The sequence below is a fragment of the Monodelphis domestica genome, chromosome 4 (assembly GCF_027887165.1).
Source record: "Monodelphis domestica isolate mMonDom1 chromosome 4, mMonDom1.pri, whole genome shotgun sequence".
Classification (NCBI taxonomy): Eukaryota; Metazoa; Chordata; class Mammalia; order Didelphimorphia; family Didelphidae; genus Monodelphis; species Monodelphis domestica.
In genome coordinates, this window is record NC_077230.1 from 419,872,988 (window position 1) to 419,891,814 (window position 18,827).

Here is an 18,827-nt window from a genome sequence, read left to right on the forward strand (position 1 = left end):
CCTCCAGACCTTCCCCTCCCCTTTTCTATTCCTTTAAGAAGGATTTTGTCCTGGGGCTGGTCTGCTTGAGCCTTTGGCTGTAAACAGCGCCTTTAGGAGCCAGGCCTAGAGCCAGCGCCTTTAGGAGCCTGGGTTCCAATGTGACCTCACACACAGCCTAGTGGGGCGGCCCTAGGGCCAGCCCTTCCTGCCCCTTGGGTCTAGAAACAGAAAAGGAGCTTGAGAAAAGGGAGAGCAGCCCTCCTGGGTGGGTCCTGCCTGCCGGGTGATGCCCTTTCCCTCCCCAAGGACAAAAATGGGAAGATTCCAGAAAAGGGCAGGAAGAAGGGGTGTGTCTGGCAGGGGCGGCCGCCATGCCCGCAGCCGCCAGGAGGGGGAGCAGCCCCGGGGCGCCGCCTCTGCTTCCTTCAGCCTGACACTGACTTGCCCCTGACCCCCACAGATCACTTAAAGACTCCTCAACTGCAAAAGTGCCGATAAGGAGAGCAGCCGCCGACTATATGTAAAGGGTTGGGAGGGAGAGAGGCAGGCCTGCAGCCTGGGTTCAAATCTGACTTTAGACACTTCCTAGCAGTGGGTCCCTGGGCAAATCAAGGAACACCATCGCCTAGCCCTTACTGCTCTTCTGTCTTAAGACAGCAGGAGAAAAGGAAGGAAGGGAGGAAGGAAGGAAATAAGGGAGGGAGAAGGGAGGAAGCAGGGCGAGAGAGGAAGAGAGAGTGAAAGAAAGAAAGAGAGAAAGAAAGAAAGAGAGAGAGAGAGAAGAGAAAGAAAGAGAGAGAGAGAGAGAGAGTGAGAGAGAGAGAGAGAGAGAGAGAGAGAGAGAGAGAGAGAGAGAGAGAGAGGGAGGGAGGGAGGGAGAGAGGGAGGGAGGGAGGGAGGGAGGGAGGGAGGGAGGGAGGAAGGAAGGAAGGAAGGAAGGAAGGAAGGAAGGAAGGAAGGAAGGAAGGAAGGAAGGAAGGAAGGAAGGAAGGAAGGAAGAGAGAGAGAAGGACAGTGGGAGGGATTAGATGACTTGTCCAAGTGGCACAGACAGAGCCCGGGCTCAAACCGAGGGCTTCCCTGGAATGTACTCTCCCTCTCCATCTGTCTCTCTCTCCCTCTCTCTCCTCTCTCTCCTCTCTCCCCTCCCCTCTCTTCTCCCTCCTCTCTCTCCTCTCTCTCTCTCTCTCTCTCTCTCTCTCTCTCTCTCTCTCTCTCTCTCTCTCTCTCTCTCTCTCTCTCTCTCTCTTCCTCTCTCTCTCCCACATCACTCTCTTCTCAAACCCCAAGTGCTATGTAAATATTAATATCATTAGGGCACAAGTAGCTATAATGCTAATTATAGTTAGCTTGTTCACATATATTATTTTACTTGGAGAGAGGTTGTGAGGAAGGAGCTCTTATTTCAGAGAAGTTGAGTAGCTACAAGATGGGATTTGAACCTGGAACTTCCTAACATAAATTCAGTGCTCTATACACTAGGATAGGCTGTTCTACCCACCTATATCAGTGAAAGAAATCACAAAGTATGCACTGTAGGAGGGCCCACTAGGCAAGTCTCTTCATCTCACCTCCAGCCATAGGATCAATAAAAGTCCTCAAATCCAGTCTCTTCATTTGACAGATTTGGAAACAGAGGCTGAGAGAGAATTGATTTGCATGGGGTCACACACTGAGAAAGAAGGGGGAAGAGGAGAGAAGAGACGGTAGATGGGATACAGATGATACATTTATATAGCACCTACTATGACATTGTGTTAAGCACTTTACAATTATTATCTCATTTCATTTCCACAACAACTCTACCAAGTAGGTCCTGTTCTTATCCCCATTTTACAGATGAGGAAACTAAAGCAAACAAGTTAAATGACTAGCCCAGGACCTCATCACAGCTAGTAGGTATCTGAGGTCAAATTTGCTGGAGAAATAGATAGCATATTTATTTAAACACTTCACTTCTGTCTTAGAATGGTTACAAGTTAGTTCCAAGGCAGAAAAGCAGTAAGGGCTAGGCAATGTGGTTAAGTGACTTGCTCAGGGTCACCCAGCTAGGAAGTATCTGGTCATATTTGAACCCAAGACCCCTGACTTCAAGCCTGATGCTCCCTCCCACTCCTCTTTCCAACCCCAAACACCTGGCAAGTCCCCCACCCCCACTGCCAATAGGAATGCAGGTTGGGTACAGGTTCGGGCCCAGGGCTTTGGAAGCCACTCTGTCCAGCCTTCTTCTTGACATTGGTGCTGCCACAGAAGCCTGTTTCCTCCTAAAGGCTGCTGGAGGAAGTTCCTGCTGGCAGGGCTCTGGGGCAGCATTGATTAAATACCTGCTGTGTGCCAGAGCCTGGGCTAAGATGGGGAGCACCCCAGAGGCAATGGGACTGCCCCAGGGATTTCCCTGCGGCCCAGGACCAGTGCTTGCCCATGAGGCCTGCTCTGCCCTCTCTGGCCTGGCATAAGCCGCCCCGCACTGAGGCCCAAGGAGCTCTGCCCATCATTCTGCCTGTGACACGGTGCCGAGGAGCGTGGCAGAAACCGAATCCAAAAGGTCTCACATGGGATGGAGAACTTAAGGAAATGGCCTCTTTGGATGCCAGAGAAGGGTGGGGGAGGCACGGGAAGTGGAGCTGAATTCGAATTCTGATGTTCAGACTCCAGAGTCAGCTCCAGTCCATCCACTACAGGTAACCCATCCACAAGTAGAGGGGCTGCCTCAGGGCCTTCTGTCCTAGCAAAGGGCAGACTTGGGACAGAGGGGGTACAGGGGGTGCAGGGCAGCCTGGAGGGGATGTGGGCCTCCAAGGGAGGGCTGCTGGGAGGGAGTTCACTGAGGGGGCTGGGCTTCTAGGCCTAGTTTAGTGGAGGGGCCACCCTGTGCCTCCATTTGCTCATCTGTAAAATGGGAGAGGGGCAATATGGGAAATGACTAGAGGACCCCTGAAATTCTATGATGTCACAAGACCAGGCATGCTGCCCTGAAGTAGAGGCCTCTCCATGTCTTGTGTCTGAGGGGAGGGAGGGACAGCCCACAGGCAGAAGCTAGATGGAAGCCACCCTCCAGGAGGGACAGGACAAAGAGGCCACCTTATCTGCGCCCTTCTCAGGGACGGGCAGAAAGCCAGGCCCGGGGCTCTGGGGAGAGATGACCTCCTCTCACCTCCTCAGCTCACAGATGGGGAAACCGAGTCCCAAAGGGGACAGGATCTGCCCAGAGTCTCGCATCCGGCCTTTGGGAGCATCGGCTGGCGTCTTCCTATTGCTCTGGGGCCACAGAAGGTAGCCCGGGATGAGCCGGAAAGGACCGCCTGGTCCGGCCTCCCTCATTTACGGCGGAGGATGCCGGGGCTCCCCCACCCCCTCCAGGCCTCAAATGCAAACCCAAACACCCTTGTTTGGGCTCAGAGAGCGGGCCAGGGAGGGGGATGCGGGGGAGGAGGGAGAACACGATGGCCATCTTCGAGCATGGCAGGAACTTTCTGTCCCCGATTAGCCCAAAGGGCAGCCTCGGAACAGCCTGGGAACAGCCTGTGAAGCACCAAGGACGGCACTCAGGGCGCCTCTGGTCGGTCCATAAAAACTGACTGAAGCCCTACTCTGTGCCGGCCGCCCCAACACCACCCGCTGGCCGAGCCTGGGGCCAAGAAGGGCTCCAGGGCCGAGACCAGAACCCCCAACTCAGGGACTGCAGGATCCCCAAAGGGGTGCCAGCAGCTCCGCTTTATTCCTTTGGAGCATCCCTGCGGGCTAGAGAAGGCGCAGAGAAGCCAGGCAGGGCCGGAGCCCAGCTTCCAGCCAGCGAGCCCTCGTCCTCCTCCACGCCTGTCTGTCCAGTGAGCCATCGGAGCAGGCGAGCTCCCACCTTCTGTGCTCCCCAACGATCCAGCCTGTCCTGGTGCTCAGGGGCCCGACACTCCCCCCAACATCGGGGCTAAGTTCTAAAGACCCTCCAGGCCCCAACGCCCCCGTCCTAGGCCCCCCGGCCCTGACCCCCCCGTCCTAGGCCCCCCGGCCCTGGCCCCCCATCCTAGGCCCCCTGGCCCGACCCCCCGTCCTAGGCCCCCCTGGCCCTGACCCACCCCCCCGTCCTAGGCCCCCCCCGGCCCGACCCCCAGTCCTAGGCCCCCCGACCCCCCCCCCGTCCTAGGCCCCCCGGCCCTGACCCCCCATCCTAGGCCCCCTGGCCCGACCCCCCGTCCTAGGCCCCCCGGCCCTGACCCACCCCCCCCCCCCCTCCTAGGCCCCCCGGCCCTGACCCCCCATCCTAGGCCCCCTGGCCCGACCCCCTGTCCTAGGCCCCCCTGGCCCTGACCCACCCCCCCCCGTCCTAGGCCCCCTGGCCCGACCCCCCGTCCTAGGCCCCCCGGCCCTGCCCCCCCGTCCTAGGCCCCCCCGGCCCTGACCCCCAGTCCTAGGCCCCCCGGCCCTGGCCCCCCGTCCTAGGCCCCCCGGCCCTGGCCCCCCTGACGCCCCTGTCCTAGTTCCCCCATCCCCGACACCCCTGTTCTAAGGGCCACAGGAGCCATCTGAAGCACCTGGGAAGGCCCCGTTGAGTGGGAGCCCCAGTATCTTTGGGATCCCCCCTCCCATTAGCAATGAGCAGTTGCGTGAGTTGCTCCAAGTCACCGAGTTGGTTCAGGGCTCGGCCAGGCCAGGGTGGGTGCCCGGAGCCTGGCTGCCTCCTGGCCAGCCAACACGCTACTCGGCTCAGACACCGCCACGGTCTCCCGGGAAGGGGACGTGTGAGGGGGGGCTGGCCAATAGGGTCTCTCAAACACAGAGCCCGGCCTGGGGCCAGTCTGGCCTTGTGACCCCGGCCGAGACCCCCCCAGGGACGGGCCGGACAGGAACGGGCCAGAAGGGGAGGGGCACGAGCGGCCCAGGAGGAGCCTTAAACTGCTCTCGGTGCCTCACTCCGGAGGCTTCGCCCAGGGCCCCTGGGGAAGGCCTCTCCCTGCCTCCCTGCCTCCAGCAGCCTGCGAGGACGGCTGCAGTGAGAGGGGCCGTCAGGGCCGCCCCCTGGAGGATGAAGAAGGAAGAGGCGGCTGCCGGGCCACCTGGCCTCGGTCTCTTGTCGGCACAGAGCCGCCACCGCTGGCCGCTCTGCCCAGGGCAGCCCCAGAGAACCCGGCTCGCCGGAACCACTGAGAGGAGCCAAAGCCGGAGGGAGGCAAGGATGGAGGGGGCTGCAGGGAGAGCCTGGGGCGCCCCCGCTGGAGGGTCTAGGCTCTAACGGTGAGGAGAAGGGGAGGCGGGGGTCCTGGGTTCAAATCTTAGTACAGATTCCAAGAGGAAGGTACAGGTTTAAGAGAAAAGAAGAGGGAGAGGAGGCTGCCCTGGGTGGAGGCCCCGTGCAGAGGCCAGCCTTTCCAGTGTCTGGCTGGGGATGGCCAGGAGGGAGGCTGACCAGTGAGGATGGGGAGGGCCTGAAGGACGGAGGCTGCAGGTGGCCCAGGCAAAGAGAAGGAGGGGGAGGCCTCCGGGGAGGCGAGGAGGCTGCAGACGTCTGGCTCCCTCCCTCACTGCAGAGGACGAGGGCCCTGCTTGCTGACTAAGACCAGGGCTCGCCGGCCTCCACACTCCCTCCTGGATCGCCGCCGCTCCAACTGACCCTACTTGGGAGTTTTCGGCCCACTTTACGGATGAGAAAACCGAGGCTGATGGAGGAGGGACTTGGCCAGCCTTAGAAGGAGCCAGGACGTCCTTTTCCAAACAAGCTCTATTCTATGTCTAGCCTGGAAGGGCTGGTGGGTGCCTTTGGGCCGGAAGGCGGGGCCTCCTCGGGTCTGACCCTCACTGGCAGAGTGACCCTGGTCCAGTCACTTCCATCACAGGAGCCAAGGGCCAAGACCCCCACACAAAGAGTAAATGAGTGCAGCCTGGGCATGCCAGCCCCGTGCTACAGATGGGCAGCCACACCGTGCCCAAAGGAGTGTGGTCTTCCCCAGGGTGAGGGACAATCAGGGCGGCCTGCCTGGCTCCGCCAGCCAGGAGGCGTCTGAGGCCGGCCTGGAACCCAGGACCTCCCCCTCCAGGCCGCTCTGCCCACTCGGGAAGAAGACTAGAACTCTGGTCCTCCCCAGGCAGTGGGCAGCCCGGACTGGGGGGGGGGGCACTCTTCTCATCCCATTTTACAGATGGGGACACGGAGGCCCAGCTGCCTCCCCATAGCGCAGGCTGGGGTGGGGGGGGGGGGGTTGAAGCCTTCCTTTCGTCCTCTGTAGAAAGCAGGAGGCGGGACAGAACACGGGCCAAAGCGGCTTCCTCTTAAGCAAGACAACAAGCAGAGAAAGAGCTCTCTTGGCATGGCCCAAAGCCCCGAGTTCAAATCCAGCCTCAGGCAGGTACTGGTCGCTCTCCTCGGACCTGGGAGGACAGACTAGCTTTGCCAAAGAACAAGCAGAACTGCTGCTGCTGTTCGGTCTCCTCAGCGCCGCCAGCCCCTGCCGGCTCTAAAAGGAAACAGCACACCTATGGGGTGGGTTCCAGGGTGAGCCCTCGGCCAGCCCAGTTAGCCCTCCAGCCAGTGGGGACATCCAGGCCGGCGGAGTGACCAGGCTCTGTGCGCCCCAAGACGCCTCGGATGGGCCTGAGGGGGGGGGGGGGAACCTCGAACTCAGAGCCCAGCTCCAGCCTGCGAGGGCCCTTGGGAGAATCAGGCCTTCCTGGTGGTTATTGCGCAGAAGCTGGGCCAAGCCAAGGCCGGCCCCCTGCTGGGTTTCTGGCCAACATTCTGGGGCTTCAGGGCCAGGATCGATCCTGCTGCGCTCAGTAAGCCAGCCAGAACACAGCCTTCCAGCCCGGGCCGGAACATGCTGAGACCAATAAAACTCCAGGGCGATGGCAAACCCTGGGAACAGCAAGGGGGGGGAGGGAGGCATCCTGAGAGCCCGATGCCTCTTCCAGGAAGGCCTCCAAAAAGGTCTGCCCCTTCCACTCCTCCAGCAAAAACACAGAATGTGGAGCCAAAGGGATCAGGCCACAACTACTGACGCTGCTCTGAGGCCAAAGGATCTGGGTTCAAGTCCTCCCTTGGAAACTACCTGTGTGACCTTGGACAAGTCACATCCCTTCCCTGGGCCTCCCTCCTGGTTTCTGGGCACCCTCTTTGCTCTAGATCTGGGATCCCTGAGCCTCCTTTTCCTCATCTGCCAAATACCAGGGCCTCTGGGCTCCCCTGGAGCTCTGAATCCAGCCTCAGTTTCCTCATTTGTAAATGGCCAAGGAGCTCCTGGGACCATCCAGCCTTCAGCCAAGAGCTCGGAGGAGGGAGAAGCCACAGCCCTGGCAGCCTCACAACTTCCTTTTCTCCCCTTCCTACAAGCTTGACAGATACTTTGCCAGACTCTGCTGAGCAGCCAGAGGCCCTCCCCTTCGTCTCAGGCCCCCCCATTTGGCTTTGTCGGTCTTCCCTCCCCCATGCCCCTCCCCAATACTCTCCCACAACCAAAGTACTTTTTAATCTCCTTTCTAAGCCCTGAGTGTCCCCAAAGTCTTCTAAACAGCACTCAGACCAGAAGTGTGTCTGTGCCCCCCTCTATACAGAATTCCTTCTTTCCTCTTTCTTTCTTCCTTCCTTCCTCTTTTCCTTCCTTCCTTCCTTCCTCCTTTCCCCAATAGAAAGCAAACTCTGGGAACCCCCAGGCCTAGCCCAGAGGCAGATACAGTGTGTAGGTGTGTTGGGGGGGGTTAAGAAATGCTGGGGGGATGGGGGAGAAGCCCTCCATCCCCACCACCACCAGGCTGGCCCTAGGACTGAGCACACAGGAAGATTTCAGAGAATAACAATGGCTTCCATTTACATAGTGCTAGAAAGTTGTTTAAGAGCAGCCCAGAGTTATCTCAGTAAGTGACTCACAACACTCTCAGGGGAGAAACTGAGGCAGGCCCCAGAAGGCAGTGTTTTAGTCACTTTGCCACAACTCTAGGAATGAACCAGAGAAAAAGCCGGATGAGGCTCAGGGTGGCCACCGGGGAAGCAGATTCTGAATTCCCAGTCCTCAGGGGGATACTACTCTCCTGACCCTCAAAAGGGTTCTCTTTCCCAGTTCACTGAATAATTATTTTTAAAAATCCTAGAATGGTCCTGGGTTCAAATGTGACCTCAGACTCTTCCCCAGGCAGGTGACCTTGGGCAAGTCACTTAACCCTCACTGCCTAGTCCTTATTGCTCTTCTGCCTGGAATCACTACACTATATTGATACTAAGGTGGAAGATAAGGAATAAAAATAATAAAAATTCCAGAATGATCAAACTAGCAAGAACTTTGGCTCTCAATCTCCTCATCTCACATTTGGAGAAACTGAGGCCCAGATGGAAAGAGACTGGGTCTAGAGTTCCCATGGCTAAGGGCTGAGCTGAGATTCAATTTGGGTCAGCCCCACTATTTAATTCAACCAGCATTTATTTGCCAGGCCCTGGCCCCCAAAGAAGAAGCATCTCCAGAGGGAAGCACGTGGACACAGATGAAAAATTGAATGTAATTTGACAGCTTCCAGATAGTTGCACAGAAGTAAGCCTAGAAGGAAGCTAGGGATTTCCAGAAGTGGAGGTGAAGAGGGAAGGCACAGCCCATGCAAAAGCTCAAAGATGAGAAATGTGAATTGAGGACTCTGGACTTCATAATAATAATAATAATGAATCACATCTCTATAGCGTTTTAAGGTTTAAAAATGCTCTCCCCACTACGGCCTAATGAGATCAATAATGACCAACCAAAGAATAAGAGCTTCAGGAAGTATAAAAAGCCTAGCTAGGGTCAACCAAACAAATAAATAAATAGCAGAGTGAGGATTTGAATCTAGTTTTCATTTAACTTTGCTTTCTTCTTTAAAAGATTTCTACCAATTTCTGCCCACTTTGCACAGGCTGCCAGTGTATCTTTCAGTTGCACTGTTACTCCTTGGCCCAAGAAACAACTATGGCTCCCTATTAGCTTATGGCCCCACCAGACAGAAGCAGTCTTATGCCCTATCTCTTATCCCTTCACTCCAGCCAAACTCTTTCATCTGGGCCACACAGATTTCTCTGCACACCTGGAATGCCCCTTTGCCCCTCTCCTCCTCCATTCAAAGGCCTTCCTCCCGCTCTGCAGCAAGGGGTAGGGCATCTCTACTCTGGCCAGGGTTTGGTCCTGCAGAATTCTCTCATCTAGTTGCCTTCCTCTTACTTCAAACCACCTCCTTCTCTGCCCCAGGTAGGCTGGGAGTTGGGGAGTGGCAAGGGCAGCTTCCTAGGTTTCCAATGGCTCCCCTAAAAGGCTGAGTGTTTCTTAAGAGGCTGGAAAATGATCGCTCCATGAAAAACGACAATGGAGGAATTCTGTGAACCATGACGAGCCTTGTGTGAAGCAATCTAGGTCCAGGAGAGTGACACCAGCCAAAGGGCCCTAACTAAAAACAACATAAGAAGTGGCCAAAATCCCATTTGCTTCTTCTCAGGAGAGAAGTGGGGGACCACAAGGGCAGGATGCTGCATACACTGGCAGAGGAGATACTTTGTCATCATTTCCCACTAAATATTAATAGAAGAGATTATTATAATAGGAGATATTAATGCCAGGCGAATAATGAACAAGCCAACAAGATTATGTTGTTAATAAGATTATGTCACACTAATATAACTAATAAGTTAATGAGATTATCAATATGGATAGAAATACGGTATTTTAAAAAAACAATGGGCATCACTAAGGCTTTGGACATTGGGGCGGCTGCGGCTGTGGCTGGGCGGCACAGGAGATAGAGAGCTGCTTCAAATCTGGTTTCAGACACTTTCTAACTGAGACCCTGGGCAAGTCACTTAAGCCCAATGGCCTAGCCCTGGTTGCTCTTGTCTTAGAATTGATACCAAAACAGAAGGTGAGGGTTTATTTAAAAACAAAACCTCTGGAATAATCACCAGCATTTCTAAGGTTTATTAGGATTTTCAAAACGCTTTTCATATGTTAACTGACTGAATCCTCCTACCCATTCCGGGAAGCAGGTGGGGTTATTATTCCCCCTTTTACAGAGGAAGAAACATAGACAAATACAGCCTGGGGGTTCCTACACCTGTGCAAGGTCTGAGCCCACAGTGCCACCCCAGGAGGGCAGTGTAGAGTATATCTGTATACCCGCATATCCTCCCTGCAGCCACTGAATCAAGCCTCGGGCAGGCAGACCTGAGTACTGGACAGGGGCAGGGGGGCTCGGCCTGAGACTCCATTGGGCCCCCTCTGCACCAAGGCAGAGGGCAGTGTTAGATCCGGGCACATTCAGCACGCCGTGGGAGCGAGGGGAAGTGTGGCATCCCCCTTCAGCCCAGGATGCCCCCATCCCATCAATTACAAAAAGCCACCACCAGATCCACCTGCCGGCCTGCAGCAGCATGAGAGGGGCCCGGTGCTGGCTTCATCCAGGCCCCGTGCTAGCTCTCAATTCTGCTGACTCCAAAGGAGGATGCCTACATCGGATGACCCCATGCCTAGATGCAGATGTTTGCTCCTCACTCGCCACAGGACCTGTGTGGCCCCTGCCCCTCTAGGCCTCAGTTTCCCCATTTGTACAATGAGACAGTGAGAGGAAGTCTGCAGGCGCCTTCCACACCCCAAGGCTGCGGGGAGCAGGGCCACTCTCCTCTCATTGGAGCCAGGCACTTACCACTCACCACTATCCCCTCTGGGTCCTGTCCCTTCCCTCAGTGATGCAGTGCTGAAGGTGGCCGGGGCTCTATCCGCTGAGTGGCCCAGCCACCCCTGAAGTCTTTCTAAAGTCTTTCTCTGACTCAATGAATCTTCAAGTGTCCAAAGACCAGAAAGGAGGTGTGAGGAGGCACTTGAGAACGAAGGACTCCCTCAGAGACAGGAAACATCCCCTCAGCCAGTCCAAGAGCAAAGCCACCGATGAGAAACCCTAGAGACCCCTGGGGTGACCCTGGCCAAGTCCTCTGCCCTCTCTGTGCCGGGGCTTCTCACCTATAAAAAGCTCGGCCAGGGGTCAGACTCTTCTTTCTCACATCTGTAAAGTGTGGATGTTCTACCCAGCTCAGGACCTCCGGGGACATCATTACCTCCTGGGCATCCAGCTGGATGCTAACTGCCAGCAAAGTTTACATTTTATTTTTAAAATGGTCAATTTGAGGGGGCAGCTGAGTAGCTCGGTGAATTGAGAGTCAGGTCTAGAGATGAGAGGACCTGGGTTCAAATCTGGCCTCAGACACTTCCCAGCTGGGTGACCCTGGGCAAGTCACTTAACCCCCATGGCCTAGCCCTTACTGTTCTGCCTTGGAGCCAATACACAGTATTGATTCCAAGAGGGAAGGTGAGGCCTTAAAAAAAAATGGTCAATTTGGGAAGATATTATTACTATTAAAATATATCAAGGATAGTGCTACTGTGGGAAGAGGGCTAGATGGGGAGACAAAGGCCCTGGATTCAAATCCTGACCACTATGGAATACTGTGTGCCTTTGGGCAGGTCACTCCCCTCTCTGGTCCACCTATGATTCTGCTGTTGTTCTTCAGGCCTGTCTGACTCTTTGGGACCCCATCTGGGTCTTCTGGGCAGATATCATTGGACAGAACAGGAAACTGAGGCCAACAGGGGGAAGTGACTAGTCTGTGTGTGAGGCTGGCTTGAACCCGGGTCAGGGTTCTCTGGAGCACAGCACTCGCTGCCCCCCACCACCTGGGGATGGTCAGCAGCTGAGATAAAGAGAGGACGGAGAGCGGGTCAGGCACAGCAGCAACCGCTGTGCTGCGCGCCAGGTTTGAGAGACGCCACGACAGAATCCCGTCCCAACAAGCTGCCTTCCTGCTAAATCCCTGCGATTTCTGAAGGGCCTGCCGGGATGCCACCGCCCAGCCGCCATCCATTAGAGGAAAGCTGGTGGCCTCCTCCGGGGACAGAGGTGCTGAGGGAAATGAATCCCGAACCTCCTCATGATGGAAACGGCACGTCAGGCGCCTCGCCGGTGTGTGGCCCCTCCCTCCAGATGCAGGGTGGCACGGGTGCAAATCCTGCCCTCCGGCCCCTCCCAGGTAAAGTCAAAGACAGGGACGGAGCCCTCCGGCTCAGAATCCATCCTCCCCCGGAAAATACTAGGCAAGCCACAAAGCAATATAACATCACTCTATCCGCCTTGGTTAGCCACCGCCCTCACGCCTGTGACTCAGTTTCCTCACTTGTAAAATGAAGGCAACCGGCCTCCAAACATGCAGATTCTAAACCTGTCATCCTCCAGGAGGGCCCAGATCCTCAGAGCTGGGAGGGAAATCAGGTCCTGAGGTCACTGCCCCCCTTGAAGAATTCTAGAGAAGAATGGAAGGAGTGTGTGATCCCCCCCAACAATGGCTGGCCTGACATTCAAGGCTTTCCAAAATATCCTGCCAACCTAGGTGAACTCGATATTCCCTTCCTAATCCGGCCCATGCAGGCCAGTCTCCTCCATGAAAGAAGCGGGCCGAGACCCACCTTGACCATTCACTGGCTGTGACACCTTGGACCAGTCACTTCACTTCTGTGGGTCTCAGTCTCTACACTTGGGGGTGTCTAAGGCCCCTTCACTCTCAAATCTAGCTGCTCCTCCTCGAACCCGGGGCTCTCCCCGTGTGGCACCTGGAAGTCTGCTCTCTGGTCCTTTCTGTCGGGCGGCCAGGATTCAGCCTTCGAGGCTTGAATTGGCACCTGATGTGCAGGGCCTCGGTTTCCTCATCTGTAAAATGAGGGGCTGGGCTCGGCCTCCACCCCGGGCCCAGCTCGCTCATGTACGGTAGGTGGCCCATGAGGAGCAGCAGGAGCGGCCTCAGCCACCCCTTAGAAAGCGCTTCTTCTCGCCCTTGTCCATCCCGCTCACTGCTCAGACACAGTCCGAACCCCGGATAAACCCATCGGAGAAGTGGAGGCCCAAGCCTCAAACAAAGGCAGCAAGAGGGAGGCCCCAGGCCTGGGCCTCGGAGGAGGAGGAGGAGAGGAAGGAGCCTTGGGCAGGGGGGGCTCCAGGTGGGCCGGGGCAGCCCCAGGCAGAGCCCTGCTCAGTCAGGAGGAAACAATGGGGGGGGCCGGAAATGGCGGGGAAGTCACAAACAAAAGCCTCCACCAGAGCGGGCAAAGTGCAAGGTGTGGCCCCAGGGGCTTCCAGCAGGTGCTCTGCTGAGGCGGGCACAGGGAAGAGACTGGCCCAGGGTCACACCGCCAGAACCTTGCTCTCTCCACCCCCGCCCAGAAGAGCTCCCTCCCTGGCTTCCCCGGAGAGGCAGCCTCCCCGCCAGCGCCTCCCCTCTGCGGGGTCTCCTCGGGAGGGCTGGAGCCTGGCACGCAGCGGCTGGCCCTGCCATTTCCTGCCCGCACCACCTCGGGAGGGCGCTGGGCCTCGGACCGCCCCTTATCAAAGGGGGACCCCAAAGCCAGCCCCGCATTTCCAGAGGACACAACAGACTTGTGTCACTGTTCTACAGGCTCCCAGTAAGCTGGGATGGAGGCGATCTGGGAGGGCCCTTCAGGTGCAGCCCGGAGAAGGGCAGAGAAGGCTGGACAGCCGGTGAGCCACCAGCCCTGTGGAGGTCCCCCCCCATTGGGGGCTGGAGGAGCAGTCGGGGCCCTGGGAAAGGGAGGCGGGGGAGGCCCCGAAGGCCCGCCGACCATGGGAGAAGGAAGCCTGGATGGACTGGGCCTGAGTGGAGAACCTGCCCCGACTCCTCCGCTCCACCTTGCAGAGCCCCCTGGGAAAGGCAGGGCCCCCGCCGACACTGGCCGGCCACACGCCGGGGGTCCCATCCTCTGGGGGTGCAGAGGGAGAAGCAGGGGATGGCAAGGCGCTGCCACATTCCTTCTGGTCTCTCAAATGGGCGCGCTGGACCGCCGGCTCCACCTTAGCCCTTCTGCACCCAAGAGCCTGAGGGATGTCCTTGTCTGGGGAAAAGAGACGAAGGAAGCGGGCGAACCTCCCAGAGCCCTAAATCCGGGGGAGCCGGGAGCTGAGAGCAAGTCTCGGCCTGGAACGAGGGGGGACTGGGCTAGCCGGCCTTTTGACCCCTGGCTCTCAAAGCTCGGCTTTAGGAAACACGGAGTTCCTGCTGCATTCAGGCCAGGGCAGTACAAAGAAACAGAGGGCTTCAGCCAGTGAGCCAGCCAGGGAGGGAGGCGAGTAATGGAGCGGCGAGGGCAGGGCCTTTGTATCCCCTGCGTGCGGCACAGGAGGCAATTAATGCTAAGTGTGGGGTGTCCCAAATGCTTTGTGCCTCGTAAGCTTTATGGCTTCGGACACCCTCTAGAACCACTTAGGGCGACAGCAGGGGTGAGAGGAAGGAGGCAGGGGAAGGCTTTCTTTCTTTTTTTAATCCCTGACTTTGTGTCTTACAATCAATACTGTATGTTGGTTCCAAGGCAGAAGAGCAGGAAGGGTTAGCCAATGGGGGTGAAGTGACTTGCCCAGGGTCATCCTGCTATAGGAAGTATCTGAGGCCATATCTGAGCCCAGGACCTCCTGTCTCTAGGCCTGAAGCTCTATTCATTGAGCCACCCAGCTGCTCCCAGGAATATGCTTTTAACTATACACACAAGCCCTCTGGCCTCAGGAAAAAGTCCAGGATGGTGGAAAGAGCTCTGAGAGGACCTGGATTCTTATCTGCCTCCAGTGTTTGCACTCTGTATCACCTTGAGCAATCCACCAATCAATAATGGCCTTGGCCTTCCTGGGCCTCAATGTCCCCATCTGTAAAGTGAGGGGGTTGGCCTAGTCCCTGGCAGGCCCAGAGAGGTGACCTTTAAGAGGGAGGAGCCTGTCCCAAGCCTCTGTCATGCAGCTCCTGGCACAGCAGACTCCAAGGTGATGGAAGCCAGGCTGCCTTTCATGATCTGCTCTAGGGACGTCGCCTCCAGGAAGCCCTCCCTGGCCAAAACAAAGCAGCTGTGCCTAATCTCAGGCCTCTCCCTGGTCTCCCCATCTAGACTCAAACCCTCCCCCCCAAGGTCTGGGGGATTGGACACCCCACCAGTCCGAGGCAGGAGTTAAAGACAAAAATGTTGTGAATGTAAGGTCTACACAGTAAGTGCACAGACAAGGAGGAGAGTCCTAACCTACCCCCGTGAGAGCCAGGTGCTCTGGGCACCCCAGACAATGGTCATCAACCCTGGAGATAAGCCACAGGGCAGGGCAACCAGCACAGAGGAGTGTCTCTGGCTCTTGCCCTGAGAGAAGGGCTTAAGAAAGTGTGGTGCCAGCCTGAAGGAGAAAAGCCTGGGCAAGGCAGGAGCGAGTGAGAAATGTCTTCAAGTGTCAACGGCTCCTCATACAAAGAGAATGAGGAAGGGGGAGGAAGAGAGGAAGTGAGAGGGAAGTCAATTTCTATAAGGAAGTGGAGAAAAAAAGGAAGTGAGGGGGAAGTCAATTTCTATGAGGAAGGAAGGGTAGAGAGGAAATGAGGGGGAAGTCAAAAAGGAAGGGGGTAGAGAGGAAATGAGGGGGAGGGGGAAGAGAGGAAGTGAGGGGGAAGTCAATTTCTACAAGGAAGGGGATAGAGAGGAAATGAGGGGGAGGGGAAGAGAGGAAGTGAGGGGGAAGTCAATTTCTACAAGGAAGGGGGTAGAGAGGAAATGAGGGGGAGGGGGGAGTCAATTTCTACAAGGAAGGGGGTAGAGAGGAAGTGAGGGGGGAAGTCAATTTCTACAAGGGGGTAGAGAAGAAATGAGGGGGAGGGGGAAGAGAGGAAGTGAGGGGGAAGTCAATTTCTACAAGGAAGTGAAAAAGAAAGGAAGTGGGGGGAAGTCAATTTCAGAAATAACTTCTTAACTTGCTAACAATTCGAGCAATCCAAAAGTGTAACTAAATAGGCACTCAGGAAGCAGGCAGATGGCGAGTGAACCAGCATGGAAGCTGGTCAGCCAACGATGGGCAAGTAGAGAATTCTGCTCCACGACAGGGATAGCTAAACTTTGCAGGTCACACAGACCGACCCTTGTAGGAGAACATGTGCACTGGTGATGGGGGATGCAGATGCTCCAGGACAACAGAAACAAACTAGAGCTTTTCCTCCATACATTTGTCATGTAGACTTCTGGTGTCTCGGTTACTCTGTACTTCCTTAGCAGAATGCTGGCTTCCTGAGGGCAGGTACTGTTTCATTTCTGCCCCAGCATCTTCAAGAGCCCCCACAATAGGCAACAACTCGAGAATTCCTGCTGAACAGAACCTGTTGGTGCAGCTAGAACTTCTCCCAGAGGGTCAGGGGAGAAGGCAGCGTCCTGGCCCTAAGGAAGCTCCCAGTCTGGGTAGGACGACGACGAGACCAACACTGAGGTCAGTGACTTCACCCCTATGGGAGTCAGTGTGGGGGAAGCCGAGGAGACCCTTCTCAGAAGGGCACAAAAGGGTAAATACAAGGGATTACAAAGAAAACCAGTTCTACTGAGAGAGAGAGGCAATTTCCTTTCCTGTCCAAGTTTTTGGGCCCCTGAAATCTAGCTAGCTAGGCAGACAGTCAGGAAGATTAGAATTCAAATCCTGCTTCAGACATTTCTAAGGCGTGTGACCTTGGGCAAGTCATGTAACCTCTGCCACCACCTTGGTTTCCTCATCAATGAAATGTGGACCATTGTAGCATCTACCTCCCAGGGCTGTTGTGAGGAATCAATGTGTGAACACACAAAGTGCTTTGCCAACCTTGGAGTACTACATAAAAGCTAGTCATCGTTATTAGGATTATCCAGTGTCCAGGGGAATAATCAACAAGGTCTGTCTAGCACACACGAAGTCCCAACTTCTCTGGACCTGTTTTCTCATTGGTAAAACAGGGGCAATTTCTCTCAGGCCACTTTGTGCTCCAAACCCGGTGACAAGGATGTCAAAAAAGGCAGTGAGCTCCTCAGCAGCAGCAGCCACTAGGCAGATGTCAGGGGGGATTCCTCCTAGCATCCCTTCAGACAGGCCACACTGGAACTCTCTTCCAGCTCTGAGATTCTGCCACAGAATCAGTGAAAGGCTCCCTCTGAGGGTGAGGCTTGAAGGCCACCCCAGAGGCTCCCTATTAAAGAGAACCCTTTCCAAAAAAGAGTTCAGCCCTGCCTTGGTTGGCGCTTCCAAAGAAAGGCTTCCTCCTGTACCAATAACCTCTTGTATCTTCTCCAGCTACTCTTTCTCCTAGAAGACACTCAGCTAGCTGAGTAGAGCACTGGACCTTGAGTCAGAAGACCTGAATTCAAATCCAGCCTCAGACACTTACAATCCATGTGACCCCGGGCAAGTCACTTTATCTCTGGGAATCTCAGGCTCCTCCCCTATAGAATGGGACTAATAATGGCATCTCCTACCTCCCAGGACTGTTTTGGAGAGAGTGAGATAATCTTGAAAAGAACTCTGCAATATAAATGCAAGCTAATGTCCTCATTATTAAAACAGGGTCCTTCATCCACCTCCTATCTGGGCTCCTATCTGGGGCTCTTATCTCGGTGGTGGGGCATGGGGAAAAGGAGGGCAGATGCATTATGAGACTCCTCCCCATGGACAGCTTGCCCACTGGCGGTCCCAAATTAGGCGTAACTCTTCTTTCTAGAACTCTGTGAGGCTTTCTTCACAAGGATACTACTAGGACGGGAGGCCAAGGACTGTTTCCCACCCCTCACCCCCATTTGATAGATGAGGAAGTTGAGGCCTAGGGAAAGGAAGTACTTTGTCCTATGGTCACACAGTCAGTAAAAGTTGGAGGAGAAATGCTATCCTAGGGATGATTCTCTGGAACGCAGAGATTTCTCCTTAAAAACAAGGCAAAGCAACAAAGGAAACCTAGGCACCCCCAGTGGAACTCCTCCAGGCGACTACCAGGAAGGGGTTAGCTGCATGGATGATCTGAGTGTGGCCCATAAAAACCAACAAAAACAACCTCCCGGTGATTACACAGAGTTCTAATCACCCCCCAAAAAGAAAGCAAGAAAGCAGAGGATGAACAAAGAACCTCCTGGCCTGAAAATGCCTGGGCATTGGGCCTAGAGTCAAGAGAGCCAGAAAAGCCCTGATTGACCACACAGGCCAATCCTCTCCTTTCACAGATGAGGAAAACTGAGGCCTGGAGGGAAAGGACTTACCTAAGGTCAGAGAGCTAGGACCTAGCACAGCTCGGAGGGGGATCTAGGGCTCAGCCCTCTAAACCCACTATGCCACGCTGCCTCCAGGGTCCCTCTTAATATCTAAGGGGGAGGGGACCCTCCATCCTATTTCAGGGAAGACAAAGAAAGAGAAGGATACTGGGCAAACTAGACCTAACTCCTTCCCAACTTTCCCCACTGGAGGACATCTATTCCCAGTCTGCTTTGGGAGGTGGGATTTAACCAAGAAGTGTGGGGCACCAGAACCACCCCAAGCAGGATCCATGAACTGGGATGGGGAAAGGGAGACATCGTATTTCTCACCAACCTCTAACAGAGGATTCGAAGACACAACAAGAGGGAGAAGGGGCTCGAGGCTTCGGCCAAAGGTTCGAGGGAAAAAAAAGGGCCCAGATCTGAGTCGGAGCTTTGCCCCTGACTCACTTGGTCTCTGGGTCTCCGTTTGCGAAAGTCTTGGAGAAAGCCCCTGGGATTTGGGGGACCTCGGGCCACAGGATCACAGATCGGAAGGGGGAGGGGCCTCAGCCCCAGCTAGGGGGATGCCTTCCTTCAAAAGGGGGGAAACTGACCATTGGCAAAGTTAGGTGACTTACCCAGGATCACCCTGGTGTTGGCCAGTGGCAGAGCCAGGACGGGAGGCCTTTCGTCGGCTGCCAAGGAAGGGGCAGGCCACCTCCTTGAGTTCTAAGGTCCCTTCCAGCTTGAAAAAGTCTAGTGTGTCTGTTATCTGTGATCTAAGCGTCCAGCAAAGAGTACAGACAGTACTGAACCACA